Source organism: Nymphaea colorata, chromosome 3 (assembly GCF_008831285.2).
Source record: "Nymphaea colorata isolate Beijing-Zhang1983 chromosome 3, ASM883128v2, whole genome shotgun sequence".
Classification (NCBI taxonomy): domain Eukaryota; kingdom Viridiplantae; phylum Streptophyta; class Magnoliopsida; order Nymphaeales; family Nymphaeaceae; genus Nymphaea; species Nymphaea colorata.
This window is the reverse complement of record NC_045140.1, coordinates 30,034,708-30,047,207: the sequence shown is the minus strand read 5'-3', so window position 1 is coordinate 30,047,207 and position 12,500 is coordinate 30,034,708.

Below are 12,500 nucleotides of genomic sequence, written 5' to 3'. Positions count from 1 at the left end.
AGAACGAGATCTGGATTGTAGACTCGTTCAATTAGGATATGTATATATTGTTTTGGATCTTAGAGTTTGTATCGATTATTGAACTAAGAAAGCATTTGCAAGGTTTGCAATCTCTCTCCTCCTCGTGAGGCTGTCTCTCTCTCCCTCGGTCTAGAGGCGAGTTCTTCATCTTCTTCGTCAGCCATCGAGTTTCACATGGTGAAATCTGCGGTGCCTCTCATCCCCTCGCGTCCCCTTGGCCTGTGACGCTTTCTAATTCCAGCAAAGCTTCGGGCATCGGAGATATTCCGGTGGTGAACTCAAAGCACGACGGCTTGCGGCGGATTCCTCCCTACCGGCGGCAATCCCTCCCTCGTCCACGGCTGATTCCCCTTTGAAACTGCAATTCCAGCAAGGTTGGTACCTTCTTCTCGACCCCGGTGAAGTTGAGAGGCTGCCTTTGCAACAGGGAAGGCTGAATTCGTTTGAGAATCCAGCAGCGACGGCTAAGAAATTACTTCTAGTTCTCGGCTTTCTTCTTGATTTTCGTAAAATTAATCTAGGACAGAAGTTGCTTAAGAGCGAGGCTTTCTTCTCGGCAAACTCGTGAGGAAGGTCTGTGCTAAATAGCAAGTTCTGCTTTATATTATCCTACGATCTTCTTGAAGAAAGTTCTTGAAACTTTGGGTTAATTCAGCCATAAAACGAAGAACGCGAGCGGTGGAAGTAGTCGAGTTTTAGCAAAGTAAAACTCGGTTTCTGTCCTCCCTCTTCTCCTTCGGTCCAGCAGGCTAAAACGTCCTGCTCTTCAAGATCTAACCGGTGGACTATCGATCGTACGAGTTCATTGTAATCGTCCAATCAAGTGCTCCAACATAGCCAAGTTTGGGTGAAATCGCTCGGTTGGATAGTGAGTTCGCGTCCTTGCCGGAATTCTGCTGTCTTCCGACGTGACCTGCAACTTCCGGCGCCATCTCCAGACTCCGGCGTTTTAGGACAGCCCTGCCCTTGTGCGAACCGAAGTCTGCGTGAAGCTTGAAGGGGCGTTCTGGTCTTTGGTGAGATTGAACTCAAACCAGGCCGGTCTTCCTCTCTTGGCGCGAGTCTACGTGCAGTCAACTCGGACCAGGTAAGTCCAATCCTCACCGTCCTCCTGTACACGTGTCAGCTATCCAGTTATCACCCCCAGCTCGTGTCCCACCTGGCCCATCGTGCCCCTTACCCGAAACTTAGTTATTTTCCACGTTCCTTAGCTTTAGGACCACTATATGCCACCTCGCCATCTTGCATTTTGGCTAAGTCTCCTCCTCCTCTCGCAAGCAATATCAGCCACACATCTGGCCACGTGGCAGCATCTCCTTGCCCACGAATAGGTCTCCCCTCCAGCTCGCCAGTCCCTTTTTCACCAAGCTCTCGTAGTTCGCCACCTCAACCCACGCGAGTCCCCCTTTGGCGCGCCACTTCCTCATTTCGAGCCCCTTTTCCCAAATTGTAGCGCAAGTCACTTAAGACCCGCACGTACCCTCAATCACGTCCTCATTTATTCCCCAACTACAGTTATTCTTAGCTGTTGATTCATCCACGTGTCTGCATCTCCCTTAGCCACGAGCTCCTCCAAGCCAAGTCGCCCCACTTCCCCTAACCGTCTTCAATCGTGGCCCTTGATTTTCGCAACGTGTCACCATCTCCTTGCTCGAGAGACCTACTCGAGTCACTTAGTCTTTTAGTCTTAGGAAACCCTCTTAGCTCGAGCTTAGTCCTAAGTCAATTTGACTTAGCCCCTAACCCGACTTAGGTGTCTTAGTCAAACCTAACCCAGTTTGACCTTGACCGAATCCAGTCAACTAGTCGTCTTCTTCTTATTTGACTTGAGCTCTTTAGTCCTAACCTCTTTCCAGCCTTAGATTCTCGGTCAACCCGAGCCCAGCTAGAACCACCCTAGTTGACTCGAGCCTAGCTCGAGTGACCCAGCTAACCTATCCCTAACCGAGGTCAGCCCTTGCCTAAGCCCCTCGTCCGAGCTCACCTTAACCTCACTTTCTCTAGTTCACCCTCTCGGTTTGACCCCCCTCTTAGCTAGGATAACCTCCCTTGTTAACCCAAGCCCCTTTTGACCCTCGGCCTACCCAGCCCGAGCCCTCTTAACTTGACTGGCCTACCCTTAGAGCCCCGCCAGTTCCAGCCCAGCCCAGCCGTAGCTAGGGACTAGGTTCAGTCGGCGACGCTAGCGCACCGCTAGCTGTCCCCGGCCAGCACCTCGGCCGCGTCCCGTCGTCGGATTTACTACCGGCGTCCGTGGCTGAGCCATTCGGAGAATAGGCAGGTAGGCACTGCCGAACTCGGCTTTCGCCCCCCTCGTCCTGTCCGCGGCTTCTGTCCAGCCTAGCGGCGACAGTCGGTCGCCCTCTCCTCTCGGCTCCAGGCAGCAGGTGGCTGCCTAGTCGGCCTTCCCTCGCCGACCCGTCTTCAGTCGGCAGGCGGCACTCGTCAGCACATCGGCGACGTCCAGTCGCTGCTCCGCCGGTGCCCAAGGCGACAACCACTCGCCTTTGTTCCTGCCGCCGCCTCCGCAGTTCTGCTCTCGGCTATCCGACTCCTTCCGCCAGCCAACGCCGCACGTAACTCGCTGTCCTCTCGGCCACTCGTCATCAGGCAGCCCGATAGCAGGTCCGCGCCATTCTCGGCCGCGCGTCCACCGGCCATTCCCGACAGTAGGCGGCTGTCGCTGCTTCCCCGCGCTTCCGTCTCCGCTCAGCAGCAGACTGCTGCTCCAGCCGGCGTCTGCCAATCCGTCCGACAGCAGGAGGCTGTCCAGGCCGCGCGCTTCACGCCGGCCCGTTGCTGCATTGCCCGGGGGTTGGTCTTCACCCCGCGGTTGTTCCGGCTCAGCCAAGGCTAGCTCTTGGCCGGTAACACCTTAGCCCACTTGTAGATTCCGGGGAGGGTGTTTTGCTTTCTGTTTTAGGATTCCATTTAGTTTGTTTTAGTTATTGTTTTAGCCCAAGGCTTCGGCCTAGCTCCCTGCCGTGGTACCTCAAGGGCCAGCTGCCCGAGACACGACCACAAGGAGCCGACCGTACCCATTTGCTTATTGCTGGGCGTGGTTTGTTCGCTAGTAGTATAATTTGGTGAATGGTTTGTTCTTGAGTGAGAAGAGTGAATTCTTGTATCGCTTACGATTGTAAAGCCGTGTCACCTATTGTAGTGTTGCCTTAGGTCTGCCCGTAGTTAGGAATTGGGATTTAAGGGTTTTCCGCACCTGAGTCTCCCGTCCTAAGGGTTTTTGCGCCGGGGTCTGTCCGGCTGGGTAGAAGTGTTGTAATTATTTGTCTTAGGATTTTCGTTTTTTGAGTAGCACTCAAGAGACCTGGGAAGGTAGGTCGCTCTTGGTTAGGAAATTCAAGTTCTATCAGGAGTGGGCCTAACAATTGGTATCAGAGCCAGGTTGAGGCTGTTATTGAAGTTCAAGCACTCGTTGCAAGAAGATTCAGCTTCAGCAAATCAGTCAACGCGAGGAGTGTTTGAGTCCAGCTTCCAGCAGTGCATTTTCCGTGTGCGTTAGTTTAGGATTTTCTTTTGTCGTTGGCTCCAAATAGCCAAATTCCTTAGTTTGTGCGTGTTTTCACTGGGTGCCTAACTCACGAATTCTATGGGTAAATCCAAGAAGAACGTGAGCTCCGATGAGCCTGTTCTTGAGGACATTCCTCAGGAGCAAGCAGGAGATGCCCCTCCAACTCAAAGGGGGCAAGTTCCGGACTATGCCTTAGGTAGAATCCTAAGCATAGAGAAGGAATTGCTACAAATGCGTAGCGAAATGGCCAAAGTTGAGAACTTTAGGAAGAAGGACATGGATCGTCAGAACGCGGAACACCAAAAGGAAATGGATGAAATCCGCGCCATGTTCAGACAGTTGGCCAACAACCAAGCCCAAGTCGTTGTTGAGCAGAGGACCACTCAGGGTCCGAATCAACAGAAAGGAAAAGGTTTGCTAGTTATACCTGGCTATCAAACCGACACTGAGGTTAATCCCAACAACATTTCACATGTTGGGACAAGTTTGGAAGGAGGTAGAGTCATGGGACCACCTCCAGACAGGTATCTAAACGAGCCTACAAGTGAATTCTACAGACCTCCTCAAGGTCAACGAACTAGTCAACCCATTCGGAACCCAATTTTGAGCTTTCCGAAGGAGAGGACGAAACACCACTTCGTCCTAGGAGAACTCGAAGAGAGCCTACACGTTTTGAAGAGAGACGGACACCTTCCGTCAAATATGATTTCCCTAAGTTCAATGGGGAACATCTTCGAGAATGGCTATTCATGGCCGAACGTTTCTTCTTGTGTCACCATGTACCACAAGAAGAATGGATTGAAATCGCCACGGCCAACATGACCGGCGAAGCAACAACCCACTACCTCTGGTTTGAACATAAGACGGCCGACCCAACGTGGGAAAAATACAAAGCGAGTCTGCAGTTGCAGTTTGGAGACTCCACATTCATAGATTATGACGAGGATCTCAAAAACTTAACCCAGACCACCACCGTGCCTGTCTACCAAAGGCAATTCGAGAGGTTGGCCAGCATGGTGCAATGGCCAGAGAAGGCCCTCATAGGGTCGTTCAAGGGTGGACTACGAAGCGATATCAAAAGAGAGATGAAAATCCATCGCTTCGGTAGTTTAGAAGAATGTTTCGCAATGGCCAGGCTGTATGAGGAGAGAATTGAAGAGAGAAAAGAAGAAAAAAGAGAGAAACGAGAAAGAAAGGCGCGTAAGTCAGACAAGTTGAGGAAGAAACCCTCATTCTCCTCTACTTCTCGGAATCAAAGTAGAGAATTCCGTCCCCAAGGGAAGGAATTGGTTCCCTACAACCGTGGGAACGATTATAGGCCCAACCCAAGACCGGGCCGTGACCTCCCAACACGTTACCTGACCCCAAAACAAATAGAAGAGTATAGGAAGAAGGGCCTATGCTTTAGATGTGAGGGTAAGTGGGAGAAGAACCACCAGTGCAAGGCACTATTCAACATCGTGGTGGTTGATGAACCGGAGACAAGCTCCAGTTCAGAGAGCGATTCTTCCTCTAGCTCTAGTTCCAGTTCCTCGTCTGATGAGGAAATCCAAGTGAAGAGAAAAGGAAAGAAAATTGAATCTGAGGAACCACAGAAGGGAGAAACCTCGAACAGAGAAGACAAATCTGAAGAGGTTGAATCCTTACATTCTATCCAGGATCCCCATAAGGCTAACGCCATGAGAGTTTTTGGCCGCATCAATGGCCAGAAAGTTTTGATTCTGCTCGATAGCGGTGCAACAAACAACTTCTTAACCGAAGAAGCCGCTGAGAAGTGCAAGGTCACTCTCAATGAGAGCAGCCCACAGACTATAATCGTGGGAGGGGTCATAGACTCAAGTGCATTCATGAAGGAAAGGGCATTGATGTCAACATCAAGAAGAAGAACTTCAAAGTGGATTGCCTAGTCATTCCATTAGACGGAGTCGACTTGATTTTAGGAATGCCTTGGTTCCTAACTTGGAAGGATATTCGTTGGGATGTGAAGAACTTTGCCATGACGTTCATCCCAGACGGAGAAGGGGAATCGATCACTCTTCAGGGACTCGCCAGCTCCACGCGTCCCAAGGCAGCATTGCGGTCCATCCAACATGAACAACCCGCTTGTTGGGTACTCACATTGGCTACGGATGTACCGGTATCTGAAGATAAGGTGGAAGAACCAATTCCACCAAGCATTCAATTGGTCCTAGACCAATTTCCAGCCATTTTTGATGAGCCCAAAGGCTTACCGCCTAAACGGGCATATGATCATCGCATCGTCCTCGCATATGATGCGGAGCCTGTCAACGTCAGGCCATATAGGTATGGGCACAGCCAGAAGGCGGAGATCGAGCGCCTTGTGAAAGAAATGTTGGAAAGCGGAATCATTAGGCCTAGTTGCAGCCCTTTTTCTTCACCAGTTCTCTTAGTGAAGAAGAAGGACAACACTTGGCGATTCTGTATTGATTACAGGGCGCTGAATGAGGTGACCGTTAAGGATCGGCACCCCATACCAGTTATTGATGAGTTGTTAGACGAATTGGCCGGCGCCACAGTATTTTCCAAGATTGATCTCAGAGCCGGCTATCATCAAATCAGAATGTTCGATAAAGACGTCTTGAAGACAGCGTTCAGAACGCATGACGGGCATTATGAATTTCTCGTAATGCCTTTTGGACTGACAAATGCACCGGCTACATTCCAGCGGTGTATGAATGATGTGTTTAGAGCCCATCTCAGAGACTTCATCCTCGTATTTTTCGATGACATACTCATCTATAGTAAGGACGAGGAGCAACACAAGAGGCACCTGGAAATAACTCTAGGTATTCTTCAGGAGCACCAGCTCTTTGCGAAGATGTCCAAATGCAGTTTTGGACAATCTTCCATTGGATATCTCGGACACATCGTGTCCCGAGAAGGGGTTCGGGCAGACCCCGAAAAGTTGCACGCCATGGAGAAATGGCCTCTGCCCAAGGGCCTCAAAGGTCTAAGAGGATTCCTCGGATTAACTGGGTACTACAGGAGATTCATCCAGGAATATGGCATTATTGCCCAGCCCCTCACCCAGATGCTGAAGAAAGGAGCCTTCTCTTGGACTGAGAAGTCGAGAGTTGCTTTTGACAAGCTGAAAGCAGCTCTAATGACCGCCCCAGTACTAACTCTACCCGATTTCTCAAAGACTTTCACTATTGAAACAGATGCGTGTGAAGTCGGCGTCGGAGCAGTACTAGGACAAGATGGTCATCCCATCGCGTATATGTCCAAGGCCTTGACTAGCCGGGCCAAGCCCCTCTCCACATATGAGAAGGAGTTGCTTGCAATCGTAATCGCGGTGGAAAAGTGGCGTCCATACTTGATTGGACGCAAGTTTATCGTCAGGACCGATCAAAACAGCCTGAAGTACATGTTGAAACAACGTGTGTCCACCCCCACTCAACAGAGATGGCTAGCGAAGCTCTTGGGGTATGACTTTGAAATCGAGTACAAGAAGGGTCCTGAGAACAAGGCGGCGGATTCTCTTTCCCGCCTCACTGAACAGTTGATGACTTTGTCTGTGGTGGAGACGGACATTTGGACGAGATTAGCCCAGGATCAACATGATGACCAGTCATTAAGGCTAATCAAGACTTCGGTTCAACAGAACCCCGGATCCATTCCTTTGTATTCAGTCAAAGGAAATCTTCTGTATAGGAAGGACAAGGCTGTAGTCCCTCCTAACTCTGGGCTAAGGCAGGAACTCCTGCAGCATTTTCATGACACCCCCACAGCGGGTCATGAAGGGGTCGCTAAGACCCTTGCGCGAATAAAGGCCCAATTTTGGTGGCGAGGAATAAAGGCAGAAGTGCAAAACTACGTCAAGAAGTGTATAGTCTGCCAGAGGGAGAAGTACGAGGCCATCAAGCCTCCTGGTCATTTGAACCCTCTGCCTATACCAACCAAGCCGTGGACTGATGTCACGATGGACTTCATCGACGCCATGCCTCGATCAGAAGGGAAAGAGGCAGTCTTAGTTGTCGTGGATCGGCTCACGAAGTATAGTCACTTCGCCCCCTTGCCGAGGTTGTATCAAGGGCCACTTGTGGCCAACGTCTACCAAGAGTATATCGGGAAACTGCATGGAATGCCACAGTCCGTCGTCTGTGACAGAGACTCCATCTTTCTGAGTGCATTCTGGCAGGAGTACATGAAGAATATGGGTACGACGTTAAACTTTAGTACTGCCCACCACCCACAAACAGATGGGCAAAGTGAAATTGTCAACCGGTCCTTGGAGACTTATCTCCGTTGCTTCGCAGGAGAACGACCATCAACATGGGTTACGTATCTGCCTTGGGCAGAATGGTCGTACAACACGAGTCTTCACTCGTCTACTGGCATCACCCCTTACGAGGGTGTATATGGATTTCCACCCCCATCAATACCAAGGTATGAAGGAGGAACTGCGGAAGATGATGCAGTAGATTGTGAGTTGCGCACCAGAGAAGAGGTCTTAGAATCTCTCAAGGAAAACATCGTCAAGGCGCAAAATCGTATGAAGCAAGTGTACGATAAGGGAAGGAAGGACCGGGAGTTTCAGGTGGGAGACTATGTGTGGCTTAAGAGGTTGCCTCTTAAGCAAAAGTCCTTGATGGGTCAGCCCTATTCGAAGTTGCTACCTCGATATTATGGACCCTATCCGGTGATTCAAAAGATAGGGAAGGCTGCGTACAGACTTGGCCTTCCAAGAACAGCGTTGGTACATCCAGTCTTTCACGTCACCAGGCTTAAGCCTCATCAGGGTGATGTACCTACTTTGATCGAGCAAGTCCCGGATAGTTTGCCAACTCCCTACCGTATTCTCAAACACAGGTATATACAGCGGCAAGGGAGAACCAGGCACGAGGTGCTCGTAGAATGGGAGGGACCCGACAGGGGTACTTCTTGGGAGGAATTCGGGACGATCATTCACCGTTTCCCCTCTTCTAGCGCTCGAGGACAAGCGCAAAGTAGGGAGGGGGAATCTGTTACGGACCAATTTCTAGGTCCCGTGCAGATGGAGGCAGAGCAGGCCGAACCCAGTCGGCGTAAGAGGAAGGCGTCAGAGATTTGGGCGCGTTCTCTTCAGCTCGCGCAGGTAAGTCCCAAGGAGAAGGATTCTGCACCAGCGTCAGTTGCAGTGGGAGGAGCGGGAGGAGCAGCTGAAGCCAAGACGGTGCTTGAACTGGGTACGTCTCAGGGTGATTGTGATTCTAGAGTAGGTCTCACTAAGCTAGTAGAGTCTTAACCAAGTGAGTCCGGTCTTATGTCCCTTGAGGCTAGCCAAAGACCAAGGTCTTAGGCAAATGGCTCGGTCAAACCAGACCGAGCTCTTGATCTAACCAACCGAAGTGAGGGCGGGTCCCCTCACGAGGTCCCCACCCTGGGCTCACAAGGCTCAGGGGTTTAACCCTTTTGTTTACGAGTTGGGCATTAGGCCCGAGTCTAGTTTAAGTGTTTTTTGTTAAGCAAATAGGTTTGCTTTCGTTGGGTTTTGAAATAAGGACCTAGCCAAGCGGGTTGTGCTTGGCAATGTGGATTTGGATTGTGGGTAGAGAACGAGATCTGGATTGTAGACTCGTTCAATTAGGACATGTATATATTGTTTTGGATCTTAGAGTTTGTATCGATTATTGAACTAAGAAAGCATTTGCAAGGTTTGCAATCTCTCTCCTCCTCGTGAGGCTGTCTCTCTCTCCCTCGGTCTAGAGGCGAGTTCTTCATCTTCTTCGTCAGCCATCGAGTTTCACATGGTGAAATCTGCGGTGCCTCTCATCCCCTCGCGTCCCCTTGGCCTGTGACGCTTTCTAATTCCAGCAAAGCTTCGGGCATCGGAGATATTCCGGTGGTGAACTCAAAGCACGACGGCTTGCGGCGGATTCCTCCCTACCGGCGGCAATCCCTCCCTCGTCCACGGCTGATTCCCCTTTGAAACTGCAATTCCAGCAAGGTTGGTACCTTCTTCTCGACCCCGGTGAAGTTGAGAGGCTGCCTTTGCAACAGGGAAGGCTGAATTCGTTTGAGAATCCAGCAGCGACGGCTAAGAAATTACTTCTAGTTCTCGGCTTTCTTCTTGATTTTCGTAAAATTAATCTAGGACAGAAGTTGCTTAAGAGCGAGGCTTTCTTCTCGGCAAACTCGTGAGGAAGGTCTGTGCTAAATAGCAAGTTCTGCTTTATATTATCCTACGATCTTCTTGAAGAAAGTTCTTGAAACTTGGGTTAATTCAGCCATAAAACGAAGAACGCGAGCGGTGGAAGTAGTCGAGTTTTAGCAAAGTAAAACTCGGTTTCTGTCCTCCCTCTTCTCCTTCGGTCCAGCAGGCTAAACGTCCTGCTCTTCAAGATCTAACCGGTGGACTATCGATCGTACGAGTTCATTGTAATCGTCCAATCAAGTGCTCCAACATAGCCAAGTTTGGGTGAAATCGCTCGGTTGGATAGTGAGTTCGCGTCCTTGCCGGAATTCTGCTGTCTTCCGACGTGACCTGCAACTTCCGGCGCCATCTCCAGACTCCGGCGTTTTAGGACAGCCCTGCCCTTGTGCGAACCGAAGTCTGCGTGAAGCTTGAAGGGGCGTTCTGGTCTTTGGTGAGATTGAACTCAAACCAGGCCGGTCTTCCTCTCTTGGCGCGAGTCTACGTGCAGTCAACTCGGACCAGGTAAGTCCAATCCTCACCGTCCTCCTGTACACGTGTCAGCTATCCAGTTATCACCCCCAGCTCGTGTCCCACCTGGCCCATCGTGCCCCTTACCCGAAACTTAGTTATTTTCCACGTTCCTTAGCTTTAGGACCACTATATGCCACCTCGCCATCTTGCATTTTGGCTAAGTCTCCTCCTCCTCTCGCAAGCAATATCAGCCACACATCTGGCCACGTGGCAGCATCTCCTTGCCCACGAATAGGTCTCCCCTCCAGCTCGCCAGTCCCTTTTTCACCAAGCTCTCGTAGTTCGCCACCTCAACCCACGCGAGTCCCCCTTTGGCGCGCCACTTCCTCATTTCGAGCCCCTTTTCCCAAATTGTAGCGCAAGTCACTTAAGACCCGCACGTACCCTCAATCACGTCCTCATTTATTCCCCAACTACAGTTATTCTTAGCTGTTGATTCATCCACGTGTCTACATCTCCCTTAGCCACGAGCTCCTCCAAGCCAAGTCGCCCCACTTCCCCTAACCGTCTTCAATCGTGGCCCTTGATTTTCGCAACGTGTCACCATCTCCTTGCTCGAGAGACCTACTCGAGTCACTTAGTCTTTTTAGTCTTAGGAAACCCTCTTAGCTCGAGCTTAGTCCTAAGTCAATTTGACTTAGCCCCTAACCCGACTTAGGTGTCTTAGTCAAACCTAACCCAGTTTGACCTTGACCGAATCCAGTCAACTAGTCGTCTTCTTCTTATTTGACTTGAGCTCTTTAGTCCTAACCTCTTTCCAGCCTTAGATTCTCGTCAACCCGAGCCCAGCTAGAACCACCCTAGTTGACTCGAGCCTAGCTCGAGTGACCCAGCTAACCTATCCCTAACCGAGGTCAGCCCTTGCCTAAGCCCCTCGTCCGAGCTCACCTTAACCTCACTTTCTCTAGTTCACCCTCTCGGTTTGACCCCCCTCTTAGCTAGGATAACCTCCCTTGTTAACCCAAGCCCCTTTTGACCCTCGGCCTACCCAGCCCGAGCCCTCTTAACTTGACTGGCCTACCCTTAGAGCCCCGCCAGTTCCAGCCCAGCCCAGCCGTAGCTAGGGACTAGGTTCAGTCGGCGACGCTAGCGCACCGCTAGCTGTCCCCGGCCAGCACCTCGGCCGCGTCCCGTCGTCGGATTTACTACCGGCGTCCGTGGCTGAGCCATTCGGAGAATAGGCAGGTAGGCACTGCCGAACTCGGCTTTCGCCCCCCTCGTCCTGTCCGCGGCTTCTGTCCAGCCTAGCGGCGACAGTCGGTCGCCCTCTCCTCTCGGCTCCAGGCAGCAGGTGGCTGCCTAGTCGGCCTTCCCTCGCCGACCCGTCTTCAGTCGGCAGGCGGCACTCGTCAGCACATCGGCGACGTCCAGTCGCTGCTCCGCCGGTGCCCAAGGCGACAACCACTCGCCTTTGTTCCTGCCGCCGCTCCGCAGTTCTGCTCTCGGCTATCCGACTCCTTCCGCCAGCCAACGCCGCACGTAACTCGCTGTCCTCTCGGCCACTCGTCATCAGGCAGCCCGATAGCAGGTCCGCGCCATTCTCGGCGCGCGTCCACCGGCCATTCCCGACAGTAGGCGGCTGTCGCTGCTTCCCCGCGCTTCCGTCTCCGCTCAGCAGCAGACTGCTGCTCCAGCCGGCGTATGCCAATCCGTCCGACAGCAGGAGGCTGTCTAGGCCGCGCGCTTCACGCCGGCCCGTTGCTGCATTGCCCGGGGGTTGGTCTTCACCCCGCGGTTGTTCCGGCTCAGCCAAGGCTAGCTCTTGGCCGGTAACACCTTAGCCCACTTGTAGATTCCGGGGAGGGTGTTTTGCTTTCTGTTTTAGGATTCCATTTAGTTTGTTTTAGTTATTGTTTTAGCCCAAGGCTTCGGCCTAGCTCCCTGCCGTGGTACCTCAAGGGCCAGCTGCCCGAGACACGACCACAAGGAGCCGACCGTACCCATTTGCTTATTGCTGGGCGTGGTTTGTTCGCTAGTAGTATAATTTGGTGAATGGTTTGTTCTTGAGTGAGAAGAGTGAATTCTTGTATCGCTTACGATTGTAAAGCCGTGTCACCTATTGTAGTGTTGCCTTAGGTCTGCCCGTAGTTAGGAATTGGGATTTAAGGGTTTTCCGCACCTGAGTCTCCCGTCCTAAGGGTTTTTGCGCCGGGGTCTGTCCGGCTGGGTAGAAGTGTTGTAATTATTTGTCTTAGGATTTTCGTTTTTTGAGTAGCACTCAAGAGACCTGGGAAGGTAGGTCGCTCTTGGTTAGGAAATTCAAGTTCTAGCAGGAGTGGG